At 37.0% G+C, this 18869-nt stretch overlaps 1 protein-coding gene across 5 annotated transcripts in view; it reads right to left on the bottom strand.

The window, feature by feature from the left end:
- Nucleotides 1-15828, bottom strand: part of smad5 (SMAD family member 5) — a 35969-nt gene extending 20141 nt beyond the window's left edge. For 2 of the 5 annotated variants that reach the window (XM_016248494.1, XM_016248490.1), the window contains exon 1: nt 15298-15462. The gene's annotated coding sequence lies outside the window, so the exon portion shown is untranslated. Of the gene's footprint in view, nt 1-15116; nt 15224-15297; nt 15463-15656 lie in introns of those variants that run through there. The other 3 variants (XM_016248491.1, XM_016248492.1, XM_016248493.1) reach the window with 3 other exon arrangements.
- Nucleotides 15829-18869: the final 3041 nt, after the last annotated feature.

Below are 18869 nucleotides of genomic sequence, written 5' to 3' on the forward strand. Positions count from 1 at the left end.
TGACCGCCACAAATATCCACCGCCCCCTGCCATCAGCTCCCACGTCTCTCACACACACACACGAGCGCGACTTTAGCACTAGATTTAGCAACTTTCAGACCCTTTTAGTGGCTTTTTTTCCATAGAATATTCATACTGACAAACCTAGCGACTTTTTTGGATAAACCTTAGCTATGGTTCAGTTGGAAGATTTCGCCAGTGCTGTCCCGCGAACGCGAGGTCTGACTTTCCCAGAGAAGTGTCACCTCTCTCGGCGTCTGTTCTGTGCAGTGAGCGGCAGAGAAGCAGCGCATTCAGTTGTCCGTACCGCAGCCGACTCGTCAATAAATGAGTACAAAACAGCGTTTCCTAGCACCTGTAGCTTACTGATTGTTTGGAATCATAAACATGAGCGTAGTTCATTTTATTAGATGATGCCGCGATTATAAATGAGAGTGACGCCTGGTTAACGTATTAAAATGGGTCATGTTTAGTCACTATTTAGTGGGGTATTTTTTGACAATATTCACTCATCATGACAGTAAAATAGGGCATTCTAAGTCAATATACTGCAGTATTTCCTCTCTCAATCAGTAGAAAATATGGTTAACACCCATTCATGCATGAAAAAAAATACCGTCATGTAGGCCTGTCGCGTTAATTAAATAACCGTCTAATCGCGATTATTTGATCTAACCGCGGTTGTTTCAGACAACCGCGATTATTGTGCTTTTTATACGAGACAAGGGCGAGTCATACACCAAAAGAAACAGAAGTGCACCAGTTTGCTTTCCATGCACTGTATAGCCTATACAGGGCTCCAGACTCATTCTTCCCACTGGTCGCTCTTTTGCAACTAACTTTCTCAGCTAGTCGCACGAGCACATGATTTGGTCGCAATATTTATTTATTTATTTTTGCTCTACAACATGGGATTATTCAATGCATGTTGATGAACTTTTATCATAGTTTATAGTTATATGGAAACGAAAGTGGTTAACATTCAACCCGTTCTTTATCATCAGTAGTATTATTTGTGTTTAAATTTTGTGAATGGGAGTTTCTTTCTCTTTTGCGGTGTTAAGCTGCGGGCTTCGGATGCTTTCACTTTCGAATTAGCGATCTTGTTTTGCATACATCTACACACCTTTCATTTTTTAAAGACTAAAACAAAAGATGGATTCATTGTTATTCTTAATTAAAAAGCACAACAACAATAAATCAGTAAGAATGAATAAGATGAGGCATCATTATACCGACTAATAAATTACAGAACATTTAGCAAACACTGAGGAATCAAATAAATAAATAAATAAAAGAGAGCCTCCATAGCATAATGTGAGGTAAACAGCAACGATAAGTTTTTCAAAAATGAAAACAAAAAGAAAAGTAAAACTAACGGTACCAGCAATACCAGCATGTTCACCATCTCTGGTTTAAGAAGCAGTCTTTTACTTGACTTTCGCTTGAAAACCATCCATCGTTTCCTCAATATGCGCATCATTTTTGCTGCGCGCACCTTTGCGCTCGTGCTGATGCGGCGAGTTTACTCTCCAAGCGCTGTTTCGTTATGCTTTCAGTTTCGTTTGCCGTTTCTCATATGCAACCGAACTTGCAGCGCTTATGAGTTCACCAACGCGGTGGTCGCGCCAGTGCGACCGCACACAAAATTTAGTTGCACAGGCAGAAAAAATGGTTGCAGCCTGGAGCCCAGCTATATCATCTGAAGCCATTCCATATCTTAATGTGAGGGACAGAATTTAGGTTTACAGAAACTCATCTTCCTACTGCTGCAGCTGTCAGTCATTCTCCACTCATTCAAACAGCACGTCACGTTCAGTTATGACAGTCAGCACGGTAAAACTCTCTCTCCAAGATGATATATTCCCATTATAATACTTTAAGTTTAAGGAAGGAAGGAATTATCACAAACAGAAAGATTTTTAGAAGCCTTTCTTTTTCTCATGATTTCTATCTTATATTCATGAATGTATTTTTGTAAGAATACAAATAGTTAACAGAATAAACATGTTTAAATTGTATAGTGCACCAAAGATTTTTTCCTAGATATTGTTTTTGCTGCTAAATTATACAGTCAGCTAGTTTAACTTCTAAAAATCGTCAGCCAAATTTCATAATCGTGACAGCCCTACCGTCACGTACCATGAAACCGGTATAATTTTTTTTAAATACCGTGATATAAATTTTTGGTCATACCGCCCAGCACTATTCTTCATATTACTTATATGACTGGGTCTCTAAAATGTAACTGAATAAGTCCGAATTAAAACTTCATAAAGTAAGATCTGGGGGATCGAACATTTCGACACGCAGAAAAGTGAAGCTTCATTTGTCATGTGATTTCTTTGACAATTAACACAACACAACACATGCTTCGAATCGAGGCTTCATCTGGCACGCCCATTTATTCTCGACACAAGCTCTGATGCCTCGGTTCAAATGTCACATCACTAGCAGGGGGTAATACCACTAAATTAAGAAACCAGGTCAGGTACAGTTCATATATCTGACTGCTTGTACCGTATTGGCCCAAATATAAGACGACCCTGATTATAAGACGACCCCCCCCCCTTTTCCAGATGTACCTTTTGGAAAAAGGCTTTTTAAAAACCAAGTGATACAAATTTATTTGGCTTACATTAGGGCAGTACATCATAATTCAAGGCCTTAGGTCTGCTTTAATGCATACTCTGTGGTGGCCAAGAAATCACACCGCAAAATGGGTTGATGGCGCAATAGGTGGCCCAGTGTGCATCGTCTTATATGCTAAGTTTAAAGGTTTCTTGTGCGCACATGCAAGTCTGAATATTTTTTTCTTTTTGCAAAGATCCCTTTAGAGGCTCTGTAATACGGTGCTAAGAATATCTTGAGCTCCTATCTCTGGAGAAACATCAAATTCTCCAAAACTATTCACCAAGCTTACAATTAAATTTCATATTTGAAATTACCAATGAAATCTGACAACAACTGTCTAATAAATGCTGTTTCTTTTGTGCAAATAGCATAAAAAAAGCTTATTTTTCAGGCTAGTCCTTTGCATAATGAAAAAGTGCACCTTGAATTCATTCAGTTGTGCCTGACAATCACTAAAAAAATAAACAGCTGCCATGAAAACACTTGTATGACAAATGTATTTTCATTAAATTCTAAATAGGGGCAAAAGTCTGGAAAAGCAAATATTTTTCAATACTTTGCTTTCTTTTTTCCATACTATTGCAGACCTGTAAATTACTCCAACCTGCGTACGAACCCTGTTCACAGTGTTGAAAAACAGGCTAAGGTTGTATTCATTTAAAGTTCATGTAAAACAATATTAAATGGCCTATGTTTTGAGTTTGTCACACCACAGAAAAATGTGTTATTAACCACCCAGCCAAATTTGAATGATAAAAAAAACACCAAGTAAATAAAATGTCAAAATCTTGAAAAAATAAGCAACTATGACGTCAGAATCCAGGAGTGTAATTTTTAAAATTTTTCTAGGGGGTTTTACAATTAATGAGTAAAATAAAGCCTGTGGTAAACATAACTTGATGATACTTTTACGTTTTGTTCTACAACGTAAATTACACGCATCCATACCCAAAACACAAATTCTGAAGCAGTTATGTTCATTTTTGAAAATGTATGTTTTTAATAAGTAACTAGATAAGAACGTTTGGGCTGTGAGTGTGTGCAGTTTACAGTTACACACTTACGCACACATCTGAGGTCTTGCAGATAACTGTTAGGATGTACCCATCTGCCATGTGTTATAGTGAACTACAACAGACTCATTGTGTTGGATCTGTAAGCAACAGCCTCCCGCTGCCCCACCCCGGGAGCTCGCAGAGCGAGACCGAGCGGAGCACAGCACTGCTGCTGAAAAAGTTGCAAGTGTAACCAGGACAAAAAGGATATAAGGCACTTCCTGTAGCCACATCCCTTCCCCTTCACCTCTTCAGCTGCCAAACATCAGCCCATTGGCTCTTCGGGACAAAATGTAACTATTCAAAGCACTTCCCACTCCCAGACCACTACGGTGTTTGTCCTATCAAAACCACGCCATGCTTTATGTAAAATGAGAATGATAGATCAGTAATCAAAGACGCAGTTAAGATGGGCGAACAACAGCCAAACATCTCCAAACAGTAATTAGGTCATCTCCTCTCATTCCAACGTCAATATCAGTACAACAGAGCTTCCCCGATATTGTTCAGACCCTGTTTGTGTACAGGCACATATATACAACGGAAGCAGGAGCAAATCAAACCAGCCCTGACATTAATAGCACAAGCTGTAATTGACATGTCATTGTCTTCCACCAGGAGTGCCGATCTAATTCTGTAGTTCATCAGATAAACGTACGGTAATGTTGGGATTTCAACATACACTACCATTCAAATGTTTGGGGTTGGTAAGATTTTCTACTTTATTTTTTTAAAGGAGTCTCATGCTCACCAAGGTTGCATTTATTTGATAAAAAATACAGTAAAAACAATAATATGCATTTACAATTTAATATAACTTTCCTATTTGAATATATTTGAAAATGTTATTTATTCCTGTGATGCAAAGCTGAATTTTCAGCATCATTACTCCAGTCTTGGTCCTTCAGAAATCATTCTGCAGCACATTTCTTCTAATTATCAATGATGAAAATAGCTGAGCTGCCTAATCATTTTGTGGAAACAATTTTTTTTTTAGAATTTTTTGGTGAAAGATTCAAAAGAACAGTATTTATTTGAAATAGGAATCTTTTGTAACATTATAAAAGTCTGTCTCACTTTTGATTAGGGGTGGGCGAAAAAATATCACGATTTTATCACGATACTTTGTCATGTTGGTTTTACTATTTTGCACAAGTTGTCTGAGCAGTAGAGCCAAACTAATTTCTCTATTTTAAAAACAAAGCCTTACAAGGTAAAAAAATAAAAAAATAAGAATGGCAGACATTTAGGACAAAACCTGTCATTATTATATATTTGTTATGTAAGGGATAATCAACGGCTAGCCGTGCAATAAATTTTTTTAAATTCTTTAATGCACGGCTAGCTGTTGATTATCCCACTTTTTCCATGGTCATTTGCCAAGTTATAGACAAGTTAAAACTAGTATTGCTCTTTGCAGCACAATATTTGACCGAATGGGTAAATTTTTGTTATTTTCGTCAGTTACGGCACGTTAGCGCTAGCATTCTGCCCACTTCAAATCATACACCGAGATGAAATAGTGCGGTAAGACCACATTTATTTGAATGAATTATAGCATGTATTCAATTAATTAGAATTAAATAAAGAGAGAGAGAGAGAAGACAGTTGTGTGTACCTGCGTGTCTCTCTGCACAAACAATTACTTCAAAAACAGCGATTTTACCACCTCGTTGCTGAGGAATATAAAGTAGCGATCTAGTATCTAGGCTATTTTATTAATGAAAATCACGGGGGAAGCGTTGACAAGTGTGTGTGTGTGTGCAGCACAATCAGCAATCTCTGACCTCTCTCTGTGTGTGTGTGTGTGTGTGTGTGTGTGTTTGTGAGTGTGTGTCAATAAAACTAATGGGTAAATTTTTGTTATTTTCGTCAGTTACGGCACGTTAGCGCTAGCATTCTGCCCACTTCAAATCATACACCGAGATGAAATAGTGCGGTAAGACCACATTTATTTGAATGAATTATAGCATGTATTCAATTAATTAGAATTAAATAAAGAGAGAGAGAGAGAAGACAGTTGTGTGTACCTGCGTGTCTCTCTGCACAAACAATTACTTCAAAAACAGCGATTTTACCACCTCGTTGCTGAGGAATATAAAGTAGCGATCTAGTATCTAGGCTATTTTATTAATGAAAATCACGGGGGAAGCGTTGACAAGTGTGTGTGTGTGTGCAGCACAATCAGCAATCTCTGACCTCTCTCTGTGTGTGTGTGTGTGTGTGTGTGTTAGTTAGTGTGCATCAATTAAAGCAGCACATTAATATAGAACTGTGATTAAACTGACTTGTAAGTAACTGTGCATTAAACGGTACAGTAGGTGTATTTAGCAGTAGCTTTCAAGAAATTGAATGAACAAATATAAAAATAAAACACTATACACTTCACTGTATAAATTATACATTGATTCTTATTAAAGCAACTGTACTAAAGTTCTTCAGACAAGAGCAGTGAGTGATTTTTCTCTCCGTTTTGTTTTATTTACATTAAAGGGGTCATATGATGTTACATGCACTTTTACAAGTTGTTTGAACTGAAATGTGTGTTGGCAGTGTGTACACAACCACCCTATAATGATAAAAATCCACCAATTGTTTTTTTTTTACCTGGTTAAATGTTTTCCCCTTTCTCAAATCGAGTCGATCTCAGATGCCTGTCTGTGTGATGTCACACAGACAGGCCCCTCCCACGATAGTTTGATTGACAGTAGCGTTTCACCACAGACTGGACTGGCGTCTTACCTTAGCTCCGCCCTGAGTGACTGTCATCAGTCCGCCATTGTTTCACCGCCGGAGCAGATGTAGACAAGAATGACCCCTAAGCGATTGAGGTGGTCTGTTGTTGGATGTAATAATGAACATAGCAGTCATCATTTACTCCCGACATCTGAGCCACTGAAGACGCAGTTTTTGAAGGGAATGCGCCCCCGATCTACATAAATGCGTCTACGTTCGCGCGAATCATTCATGATCCAGCCTAATCTACAGAAGTAGTGAGTATAATGTTTTTTAATGAATCTTTGCAAATCGCCTTTCCTAATAATGTGCTAATTAGCAAGTTTCATGATGAATGTGGCTAAAGTAAACAGTCTCTCTGAGAGCGGCTCTGAAGAGAGGGGCGGAGTCAGCATAGCTCATTAACATTTAAAGGAAAATGCTACAAAAACTGCATGCTCTGAAAAGAGCTAATTTTGACAGGGTAAAAAAGGTGTTTTTTACACTACCATTTAGAAATTAACCAAACTATGTTACAGACTTTTCATTAAGACCCTAAAAATCATATCAACTTGTGGAAAATGGGCATCCAATGACCCCTTTAAAGGAATAGTTCAGAGCTCAGAGGCTTACACGCGCAGAAAAATGCATATCAGAAGTAGAACTAGTCACTAATGATTATTTTGGTAATCGAGTAATCGGTTGATTACTCTGATGTTTAATTGAGTAATTGGATAATTGTAATTAGTGTTTTTTGTGGTAATAAAAATAGACCCAAGTGAACAATAGCATTTAAAATTACTTAAAATACAATGAGGCAATAATAACTGGTTCAAATAAAGTTTTAGGCAAGTAATCATATGGTTTTACTGAACAAAACTGTTAAAATACATAATGTATTATAAACAATATAACTAATGTGCATTCTGCATTATAACAAATGACTACAGAGGGTGCCAACGACCTGACGGTTGTTTTTACACTTTACAGTACGATCTGATCCTTGTTTAATATTGACTAAACATTTAATTCAAGTGCCCACTTAATCTTTAATATTTGGCCATTTCTTTACGACAGAAATGCTACAGCCACTGTAATTTCTTGAATATGTGAACATCAAAACGTGTAAACTCAGAGTGAGGGTTAGAGCTTTTATTTTGAAATCACGATGAATAGTTAGCATGTTTAGAAAGATACTGATGTATTCTTCTGTGTTTGCGTATAGGTTTATACATGATTTACCTTACAAATCTGATTAAATGGTGCACTTTGTGTTCCCAGATGAACGTTATAATAAACCCAAATTCACAGCATATGCATAGTTGAAGTTTGAGATGCTCTACACATGTAAATGATACCAGTTCATGTGGAGCAGCATGCAAATAAAGCGCATATATTAAACCTGCATAGCATATATTTATTTAACTGAATTGTAGAATTTGTGAATTCACAATAGCAGCATTATGCTTTATTTAGAGATGCACTGATCGATCGGCCAGGGATCAGAATCGGCCGATTTTCCTCAGTCTCACTTTTTTCCGATTCCGAGCCGATCCATTTTGTTACCAGCAGGCAGAGGCACAGGCAATAACGTCAGCCACGCATTCTCGCTCTCTTCTCTCCGACGACCCCTTCTCTCTCTCACACACGTCTCATTCTCTCCGGTTTAATAGTGCTTGCACTGCGCCTTATTTTAGTCATTCCCGCAGGTTTCGCGCTTACACCAAAAGCGCGCGCACCACCACTGATCTATATTAGTGGAGCGCACAAGCCGGGCTCAGTCTCAAACTGCTTGTGAGCCACAAATACCAAAATTAGTGGATAGTAGGGCTGCACGATAAATCACATGCGATATTTAATGCTCATCTTGTCAGTAAAGCCGGTCCTGTAATCAGCATAAATCTCCATCACGTGCGTGCTTTCACATTGAGCAGCATTTACTACAGAGCCGTTGTTCACTGAAAAGCTGCGCAAAAAAATCGCGTGATTATGAACGTGGTTTTGTTATGAACCGCTGATTAAAGAACCGGCTTTACTGAAAAGATGCGCATTAAATTTCACATGCGATTTATCGTGCAGCCCTAGTGGATAACTGCACTAAAACTGTCAAATACATACAAAATTATGTCAAAATGCCCATCTTGGCAAGTATCCAGTTAAACACAGTTAGTTTTGGTACATTAAATAGTTAAACAGAAAGAGAACGCATGTTGTGTAATAGTATATTGGGTCTGTGGATAAACTCTAAAAGGGACCACAGTCCAATATTCCTGCTGCTGTCCGTCATGTTAATCAAAGAACAAAAGACAAAGAAAATCACTTTCTACTCTTGACTCCATACGTTTTATAACTTTAATGGTAAGCATTAATCTGCATTTAATTTTTACAATGAAGACTACAGAAATTAAAATAATGCACTGAATGTGTTATTTTATATTTGATTACTTTAATTTCTGTAATATTTCTTAACTGAATAAAAACTTACTTAACCTGAAAAACTTAGTTTCATAGCTCTCTTTATTCTATTGCGCTGTTGTTTGCAATTTTTGTATTTGTTCTTATTTTATTAACGACTTTTTACTTGTTTTTATATGAAAATAAAACTTTGCGTTAAAGAAAAGTAAATTTTTGTTTGTATATGCTGTCAATTATAGTTCTTAAAGAAAATCGGAATCTGCAAAATTTGGAATCGGCCAAGAAAATTGCAATCGGTGCATCTCTAGATTTATTATGATTTTTAAAATCGTGCAGCCTTAGAAAATGGTCTAATAATGATTTTCATGGATTCTCCTCAGTGGAATGTGCCACTTCCAGTATTTTGCCGGTTATTCGACATGGGCAAATTGCAATCAAGGATTTTTTATAATGGAGTACTTGAATTGAATCGAAGAATCGTGACCTACAGCACGCAAATAAAAAGTTTAATCGGCAAGGCTTTAAAGCACATGCAAATACAGTACTTTTGTGATTGCGAATAAACACAGAGTCCCATGAGTGTAACTCTACCGCTGAGTTAACATTTGACGTGAATGTATGTCACGTTGTTCAGTATATTGAGATGGAGGCACCAGAACTGCAACTGATAGAATGTGTGCTGTAGTGCAATACTATGATATTTCTTCACAAGCAGATCAAGGAGACATTTTAATCGTCATATCACACACCCCTTCTTTTGATCCATTTAATGCATCTTTGCTGAATAAAAGCAATAATTTCTTTTAAAAAAAATAATTTAAAAAAACAGAAATTTTTGAATGGTAGTGCAAGTTTAGCTCCGTTGACAGCTTTCGTTGGAAAAATCTACTAGTCCTTCAAAAATAGCAGTAATACCAAGCACATACTAATAAGTATATGGAGATATGCACTTGAATGGTTTAAAATGCAAAAAGCATTATATTTTTAGTCTTAAAAATGTGTATTTTATATGCACTGAACTTTGCACTAAAAAAAATTGTAAGTGTCAAATGTCTTCTTGGCTGGAGACATTACCTGTGACTGTCACTGCTACAAAAGCAAAAAACTAGGCCTATTTACTGTGGAAAAAGTACCTGCATTTCACTGGAGGTGGGTGTCAACTTCATACCGCTTGTCACTTATGTAATTCCTAGTGCTGGGCGGTATACCGGTTCATACCGAATACCGGTGTATGTCGCTTAAACAACGTTTGGAAAGTGACACTGTTTGAAAGGGGTCCCTTTTCACTGTTGCACTGTGGTGAAGGAACAGCTATATGTGTTACGAAGCGTGAAAGTTCAGAAACTGAAGCTGTAGAACTAATAGAACGTGATGACACAGAAGAACTCATCCACAATATCCACATTGACCGCCACAAATATCCACCTCTAAGTGGGCATTCTAATTAAATATACTGCAGTATTTCCTCTCAATCAGTAGAAGATATGGTTAACACCCATTCATGCATAAAAAAAATACACCGTCATATACCGTGAAACCGGTCTAATTTTGAAACATATTGTGATATAAATTTTTGGTCATACCGCCCAGCACTAGTAATTCCTGTTTTTGGATTTTCTCAATGTATAAAGTCCTGTTCTTGGATCCTCACACATACCATGCCAAAGTTGCATTGCTGTGACAGAACCTGTCATATTGACAAAGTAAGCAAGCATAGAAACAGCATGTTCTGTATGTTTTAAAAAGCTGAATGACAAGTATTTTATGTGGTAATCAAAACGACGCCACCAATGCTGTCAATAGAGCATAACTAGTATTGAAATTCATAATTTCTTTAAACTGCTTTATTCTGATCAATGACTAACACTGTGAATGGTAAAAATCAAGTTAGAGATTGAATTCCTGAAATCTTCCTGCGATTATGTTCAATGAGACGGCACACACCAAAACACCTTGCTCATCAGCAGAAACAAGTAATCAGCTTGTAACCAGCACACTCTGCCTTAACTGCTGAGGGACTGATGATAACGAACTTTAACAATAGGAAGTACAGGACTCAGATCAGCAATATAGAAGCTCAATACACAAACACACACTTCCCTGCTCTCTATCTCCATCCTGCCTCTACACTCAGCTGCTCCATTTGCAAAATGAGAAGCACAGAAAGCATTACACATATTGATTTTTCTAGCAGTCACAAAAGCCTCCCACTTAAAAGCTTTTACTCTTTCTATGCTCTTATTTCAAGGGGAGGGAGACATTTTGCTTTAAAGTACAGAAGAAATGTTGGCGTGACGCTAATATGCCATAAAATGGAAACTGACAGCCATCTGTTTCATCCCAAATTAATGTTGTCAAAAGACCCGGTATTTCGGTACCAAGTCGGTACTAAAAAAATGAAAACGTTACGGTACCAGGTTTTTTTAAGTACCGGTGGTACCGAGTTCCCGGTCAACCCGGTTCTTGATGCGCTATCAGAAAGCTATCCTGTTCCAGTACTGCCAAGTCTGCGGTTTTCCTGCGGAATTGGGCTGCTTTAACACTGTTGCTGCGGGGTTGTTTTTCATGTCTGCGGGTTGAAAAACGACCCCATTAGATATTTAGCCCTTGCAATGCAAATTTTACCAGGGGAACCCCGCCAAAACACGTGTATTTTATCCTCGGAACGTGATTTTTAACTGGGGCCCCCCTCGAAACGCGATTGGGTGGGTTTTGTTGTGAAAACCTGGCAACCTCTTCATAAAAGCAGTGGCGACCTCAAGAGGAGGAAACGCATCAAAACTAACAAAACACCCCGATCATTCAAGCAGGTAAGTTTCAATTACATTTTTAATATTTAGAGCTTCTGTTATGAATATTATTCCATACTTTAATTTCGGATTGAAATAAACATCCCCGTTAGCATATACGTAGTTAATCGTTAGCATAAGCGCGGCTAACGCTAATATAATGAGCATTAGAATTAATTTTGTTCAAAATTATTTCTTTATTTAATGCTCCTATAATTTTTATTGCTGTAAAAAAACAGGAGGACATAATGGTATTTACTATTTTTACACACCAGAGGTTTTTAAATGAACTGTGTAACCAAAATATGCGTGTTAAGAGAATGTACAAATGTATGGTTAACAGTGTTTATGGCATATCAATCCGTCAGAAAAAGTTTTTTTTAGTTAGTTAGTTGTAATTCTTGGCTGAATATCTCTAGCAAGTTTTAAAAGCCCTTTAAAATTAAACATGAACAGTTTGGATTAAATAAAAGTACAGTCAAATTGTATCTCCTGTATAGACTTTACTGTACAGTGACTTAATGTTTTCTAACGTGAGTTAGCTCTAGTAACATCTTACAGTGAGTGAACAATATACCGCCCCCCTAAAAGAATGGCAGGGGAAACACTGATGACTAAACTTTTGGGTGAAACTGGTTTACTTTTTTCATACTTTTATTACTTGTGGAAAAACTTGAAACAATTTTAAATAAGTATAAAGAATGGCATTGGTTTTGTACATTTAATTTTTTGTTTAACGTTATTAATAAAAACGTTGTTCAATTAGCATGTTTTTGTGTTTTGCTATGGTACCGAGAACCGTGGATTTTCACTGGTATTGGTACCGAATACTGAAATTTTGGTACCGTGACAACACTATCCCAAATAATAATGAAAATAAGGTTAAGATGCGGACCACAACCGCAATGTGATTATCAGAAGATGTGCATCTTGATGCTGCCTTATAATTATGATATACATTCAAGAACAGTGCCATTTGCAAAATTACACATGAAATCAGCTTTCTAAATCATAATGGAGTCACATTTTGACACTAATAGAGCTCCAGACCAAGGAAGAGGTGCTTTTATTCCTTACTGGATCAATTGATTTATTACAAGGACTGTCGTGCAGTCACAATGCCTCTAGTGGGCTTCAACCCATGCATTATACTTGAAATCAAATTACACACACAATTAGGTATAATAGCCAGATTGAAAGAGCCATCTAACATTTCAGTGACATTTAAGAGCACGACAGAAGCATGGCCTTACAATTTTATCAGTTCGAATTTGAGCAGAAAAATATGGCTTTTTTTTAATACAAGCCCAGAACAAGATCTCTTTTTCTAAATAAGGAGGAGACCCTTCACACCCACCCAAGACAAAGATGCAGTCGTTCAGAGGAGGACAGATTAATTGCTCGACAGCATCCAGTCTCTCCATCCCTGGAGCCTTACATCATCTATACAAATATGGATAGATCCTCTTTATGCTGCACATAAACAATCACCACCCCATTGCTCTCCATGCATGAAACACTACAAAGAAAACACAGTTTCTAAAGATATACATCTGCAACATTAATTTTAATCAATATTATTCAGGATCAGATGATAGATCAAGATCTGAACGCTCACATGAACATCTATGTGACAGATGTTACATGTTGGCAGATTTTCAGAGGCTCTGAATGGAAACAAATCCTGTTATTGAAACTTCAAAAACAGCCAGTGCAGAAGCAAAATGAGACTTAATGCCATATTTCAACCAAATATTAAAAGAACACAGCTCCACCCATCGAAACAAAGTATCTGAAAAAAATAATTAAATCTTTTAACATCTCATCAAGACTTGAAACGCATCAAAATGTCAGAACAAACTGGCTACAATGCGTTTATAATCAACCCATTTTTAATTACAATGTTAAATCCACGATGCGAAACATTTTTCATCGTATTAATCAGCTACTGGAAGAAAAAAAAACTTGATCATATGGCATACTCAATTATTTGTATGTATATTTGAACTATTTATTTGTTTATAATGTTTACCAATCCAGACTATTTCATTTTTATCCTGCTTAAAAGAAGGTGTATGAATTGTACATCAAAAGTGAGCTATGAATCGGAATGCACGTCGTGTTTCAATTCACATAAATCTGAGATCTCATATATACGACTGCTGAAGGACAGTAAGTTCAGTCGTATTGACAAGTCATTTTTGCCATCACCATGAGAGAAATCATATTCATATTAAAACAGAATCATATCATGCGCTGAATGAAATAGTAACATGGTGATGCTGCTCTTCGAAGGCACTCCATCTCTGATAACATGTTACGAGCTGACCGTATCCAAACCTCCCCTCGGTCAAAAACAAGCCAAAGTCTTTCAAAGGACTAATATTTTGATACTTGGTTTTTTAATTTTTTTATGAAAATGTCATTTAAAGTGCAGCATTTGTCTCTGTGCACCAAGGCCAGGGAAAACTGATGATTTTGAAGCTCTCCATCTATAAAATTCAACAACTCTCCACAAAAAAAAAAAAAAAAAAAAAAAAAAAGTCTCGGACCACATGAACAATATTTAAACAAACCCCCAAAAACATCTATTTCCATCCTCAACATCTTTCTCCGACTGTTTCAAGGACGATCACAGCTCTGAAAACTTTGAGACTATATTCCCAAACACTGCACACAGAGGTGAATGATAACAGCTCATCACAGCAGCTCAAATTCAAGATGATTACTACCAAACATATAAACTTCACCCCTCAGATAGACCATTCGGAAGTTAAACCATAAGCAAACATCTGTGAATGGGTTTTCAAGGGATTTAAATGAGTGTTACTGAAGACAGACTCACTGAATGTCCGAAACCAAGCGAGCTGCCCATCTAGACAGCATTTTGGGCATCACGGGCACGTTCAGAAAGCCCGAACCAAGGCAGAACACTAGTTTTTAAAGACTATAATGCCCAAAAACGCTGTCTGAGTGGGCAGCACACTAGCTTTTGAGTCACAAGCCAGTAAGACACGCACATCACTCCTCACAAGAACGTGAACAGCCACTTTCTTCAACTATACACCAATTATTATTGAAGCACACGGTTGTTCATTTCATCCTCGTGGGGGGTTAGTATGTAAACACGCGAGGTTTGATGTGAAATCACAAACATTAGCTCAATAAACGAGGTGCGAAGCTAAGCTACGTTAGCCGCAACTTTGTGGGATCGAGTTCGATCAAAACATGGGCATTTGTTCTAAACTCAAACCGCTTTTACTATAAATCTACCAGTTTTCATACATTTCATTAATTACAACGACATATTTTGGATACATTCTTACCACGTTCGTTTGTTTTTTTTTCTTGTATTGTGTGACACCTTGCTGCTAGCCGAGTTGCTACATAGCCAGTTAGCCGTTTAGATTTGTAGTTTGCGGTTTAATTAAACCCAAAAACCAATGCAACCTCAGAATAACGGTCTAGAATATGTTTTACATACTGCTTTTATAAAATGTAATTATACCTCGTTCACGTGCTTTCCTCACCTCATTCGCACAGAAAGGAAAGAAAAGACAGCAAGGAAACTTTTCAATCACTTCTCAACACCCCCCTGCGGAGAAACCACCATCCCTGTTGGAATAAAGTTGATAAGTGACCGCCGAACCGTCTTTATCGGCTAGATGTATTATTATTAGATTGCATACCTTTCATGAAGTGGTGTAGCGTCTGTCGACCTTTGCTCTGTTTTACAGACACCGACATGAAGGAGTTTTTTCTTTTTCCCCTGCCTCTCTCTCCCTCGTCTCTCACCCGTCCTGGCGTCAAACAGACTGGAGGCGAATCACATTACTGCAGATCCTTCCGCCCATTTGACAACCTACTACTCTTCTTCCTCTACAGTGGTAGCAGCACAGTGCATGCACTTGAGATCATTAAAAGATGTCTGTGATAAAATAATTCAACACCCCCCTGCGGAGAAACCACCATCCCTGTTGGAATAAAGTTGATAAGTGACCGCCGAACCGTCTTTATCGGCTAGATGTATTATTATTAGATTGCATACCTTTCATGAAGTGGTGTGGTGTAGCGTCTGTCGACCTTTGCTCTGTTTTACAGACACCGACATGAAGGAGTTTTTTCTTTTTTCCCCTGCCTCTCTCTCCCTCGTCTCTCACCCGTCCTGGCGTCAAACAGACTGGAGGCGAATCACATTACTGCAGATCCTTCCGCCCATTTGACAACCTACTACTCTTCTTCCTCTACAGTGGTAGCAGCACAGTGCATGCACTTGAGATCATTAAAAGATGTCTGTGATAAATAGAGTATAGTATGATATTATAGTTTCTCTATAGTGGTTTTAAGATGGACAACATTAGAAGGCATTTACTAACAGACAAAAACCTGTTTTGGTGTCCTATATGAAGGTTAATGTAACTGTAAATGATTAAACTAGCTCTATATAATTTATTCTATTACAATTTTACAGTGTCCTATTAAGTTATTAGTATTAATTCGATTTAACTTGCTAGATCTGGCATTGAATTTATTACTATTTATTATTATTATTATCGTTTAGTTGTTGTTTTTTCTTTATTGTCTTTATTGAGATTTACGGATGTTTTGCCACTCTCAAATCATTATTACATCTAATAACAAATAATAATAATAATAATCCAAAATGCCCAACTTTGCAATGCGTATGCAGCTGAATAAAAATAGAATGATTTAATCTGCTTTAACGATTTATTAAATTTATCCCCCGTTTTTATTGCAATTTGTAAAACAGACCGAAATGTACTCATACAAATGAATACAATTTAGCCAACAGTTAATTAAAACTGACTTTTAAAAAAATTTTTACGTAACATTGGGCGCTATTATTTTATATACTGTATGTGAATATTATCTGGGAAACAAACAGCCTAGTTTGTGTAATTAAGGAATTTGTGTACTTGACACAACCAGGCTTGACACAATGACTATCATAGGCTACACTTAGAACTATAGTCTCTAGAGATAAAGGCGGAAGGATAAGGATGAGGCAGTGTTATACACGCGCTGTCCTGAAGTCGTGCTACGGTCATGTGACGTCACGAAAGTTGGCTCCACTCTGTCTGGCTTTTAAAACTTCAGCAGTGCAACAGCCAATAGAGAGTGAGTTACGCGGTGCTTGCTTACTCGCGCATAAACAAGAGGTCATATTCAAATTAATTAGTTCGCTCTGTATTATTGTGCAAATTGAGACATCTATCTATCTATCTATCTATCTATCTATCTATCTATCTATCTATCTATCTATCTATCTATCTATCTATCTATCTATCTATCTGTCTGTCTGTCTGTCTGTCTGTCTGTCTGTCTATCTATCTATCTATCTAGCTGTCTGTCTGTCTAACTATCTATCTATCTAGCTGTCTGTCTGTCTGTCTATCTATCTATCTAGCTGTCTGTCTGTCTATCTATCTAGTAGAAGTATGGGTTTATACAATCAATATATAAGCATAGCATATATTTAATTTTCATAAGTATTATGTTTAATCTAGGCTATGGAGAACGTTTTAGATGAATAATATGGAGAGTTTTAACACTGCTTATGACTGTGCAGATGTGGAAACATCTTCATTCAGAGTTTTTCCTCAAGGTTCCTCTCAGGTTTTTCAAGAAGTGAATGAGGAAGAATCTTATGATATTGTCATGAATGAACCGAGGGGGGAGTGTGAAAACACATATGAGAGACAGACTCTCAGACTAACCATTACACCTGATCCTTATAGCCCCTCCAGCAGATTATGCGTATATCTTTTATAATTAATTAACATTCATTCATTCATTCTTTTATTTATTTATGACAAGAACACTGATAATATAAATGTGATACATATTTACTTAACACGTTTATATATTTATATAAGTAAAAAATAACAACGTAGCATATTAAAATAAACCTTAGCAAAAGGCTTCATATTTCTTACTCTGATTAACTTTTTATTGTTCTAACACAGGTTTTCTGCACATTTTTCTTGTTGAATGAAACATGAAGACATGCACACCTCGTCCTGAAGTAATCACCAGGGGTCAGTCTTTCTCTACCAAAAAAAATAAATAAAAAAATTCCAGTTTCTCTTTCAAGTTCTTTAAAAATCTTTTACATTTGTTAACTCTTTAAACAATTCGCCGCATACATAATTCAAGTGTTCCTGTGGCTCAGTGGTAGAGCATTGTGTTAGCAGTGCCAAAGGTCGTTGGGTTTGATTCCCAGGGAACACACATACTGGTAAAAAGTGTATAGCCTGAATGCACTGTTAGTTGCTTTGGATAAAAGCGTCTGCTAAATGCATACATTTTTATTATAAAACGCATATACAAGATACAATACAATTTTTCACGTTTACTTTGGACAATATTTTTGAACAGCTGAAGACACCTGAAGTAGCAAACAACAATGTCAGAGGCCAGTAAGTTTATTAAGTAGTATTAAATGAACCATCAGTCTTCCTGAGTGGAGCGAGATGTTTTGTGTGCAGTTTAAGGTGATTAAGTTTAATTTCTGTTCCAGTTTGGATCTTTGTGTCTCCAGCTTGATTTTCAAGACATCTTCACAGATTTTGTTCATACAAGGGTCAGGCTTTCACAAGCTGTGAGTTTTATGGATACTGGAAACCTGGTTCTACAATCTGTTCTCACTGGGTGTCCTGCATGTGATATAAGAGAGCTATTGTGGGTCAAGCCCAGAGGCGGACAAAGTACTCAACTCCATTACACTCTTAAAAATAAAGGTTCTTCACGATGCCATAGAAGAACCTTTTAGTCTAAATGGTTCCATAAAGAACCTTTAACATCTGAAGAACCTTTCTGTTTCACAAAAGGTTCTTTGGGACGAAAGAAGGTTCTTCAGATTACAAAAAGGTAAGAAAGAGATGGTTCTTTAAAGAACCTTTGACTGAATGGTTCTTTGTGGAACCAAAAATGGTTCTTCTATGGCATCGCTTGAAGAACCTTTTGAAGCACCTTTATTTTTAAGAGTATACTTGAGTGAAAGTACAGGTCAAATATTACTCCATTACAAGTAAAAGTTGTAAAGGCAGATTTTTACTTAAGTCAAAGTACAAAAGTACTTGCTTTTAAAAGTACTTAAGTACCAAAAGTAAATTCCCTTTTTTATGTCAATGCACAGTTTTATTGTTGTGTGTAATACTTGCAATTCTTCTGAAGCAACCTTGAATACATTACACCTACTGAATGGGGGGGGGGGGGGATTAATGATTATTTTTTAACA

This window comes from Sinocyclocheilus grahami, unplaced genomic scaffold (genome assembly GCF_001515645.1).
Source record: "Sinocyclocheilus grahami isolate Dianchi unplaced genomic scaffold, SAMN03320097.WGS_v1.1 scaffold880.1, whole genome shotgun sequence".
Taxonomy (NCBI): Eukaryota; Metazoa; Chordata; class Actinopteri; order Cypriniformes; family Cyprinidae; genus Sinocyclocheilus; species Sinocyclocheilus grahami.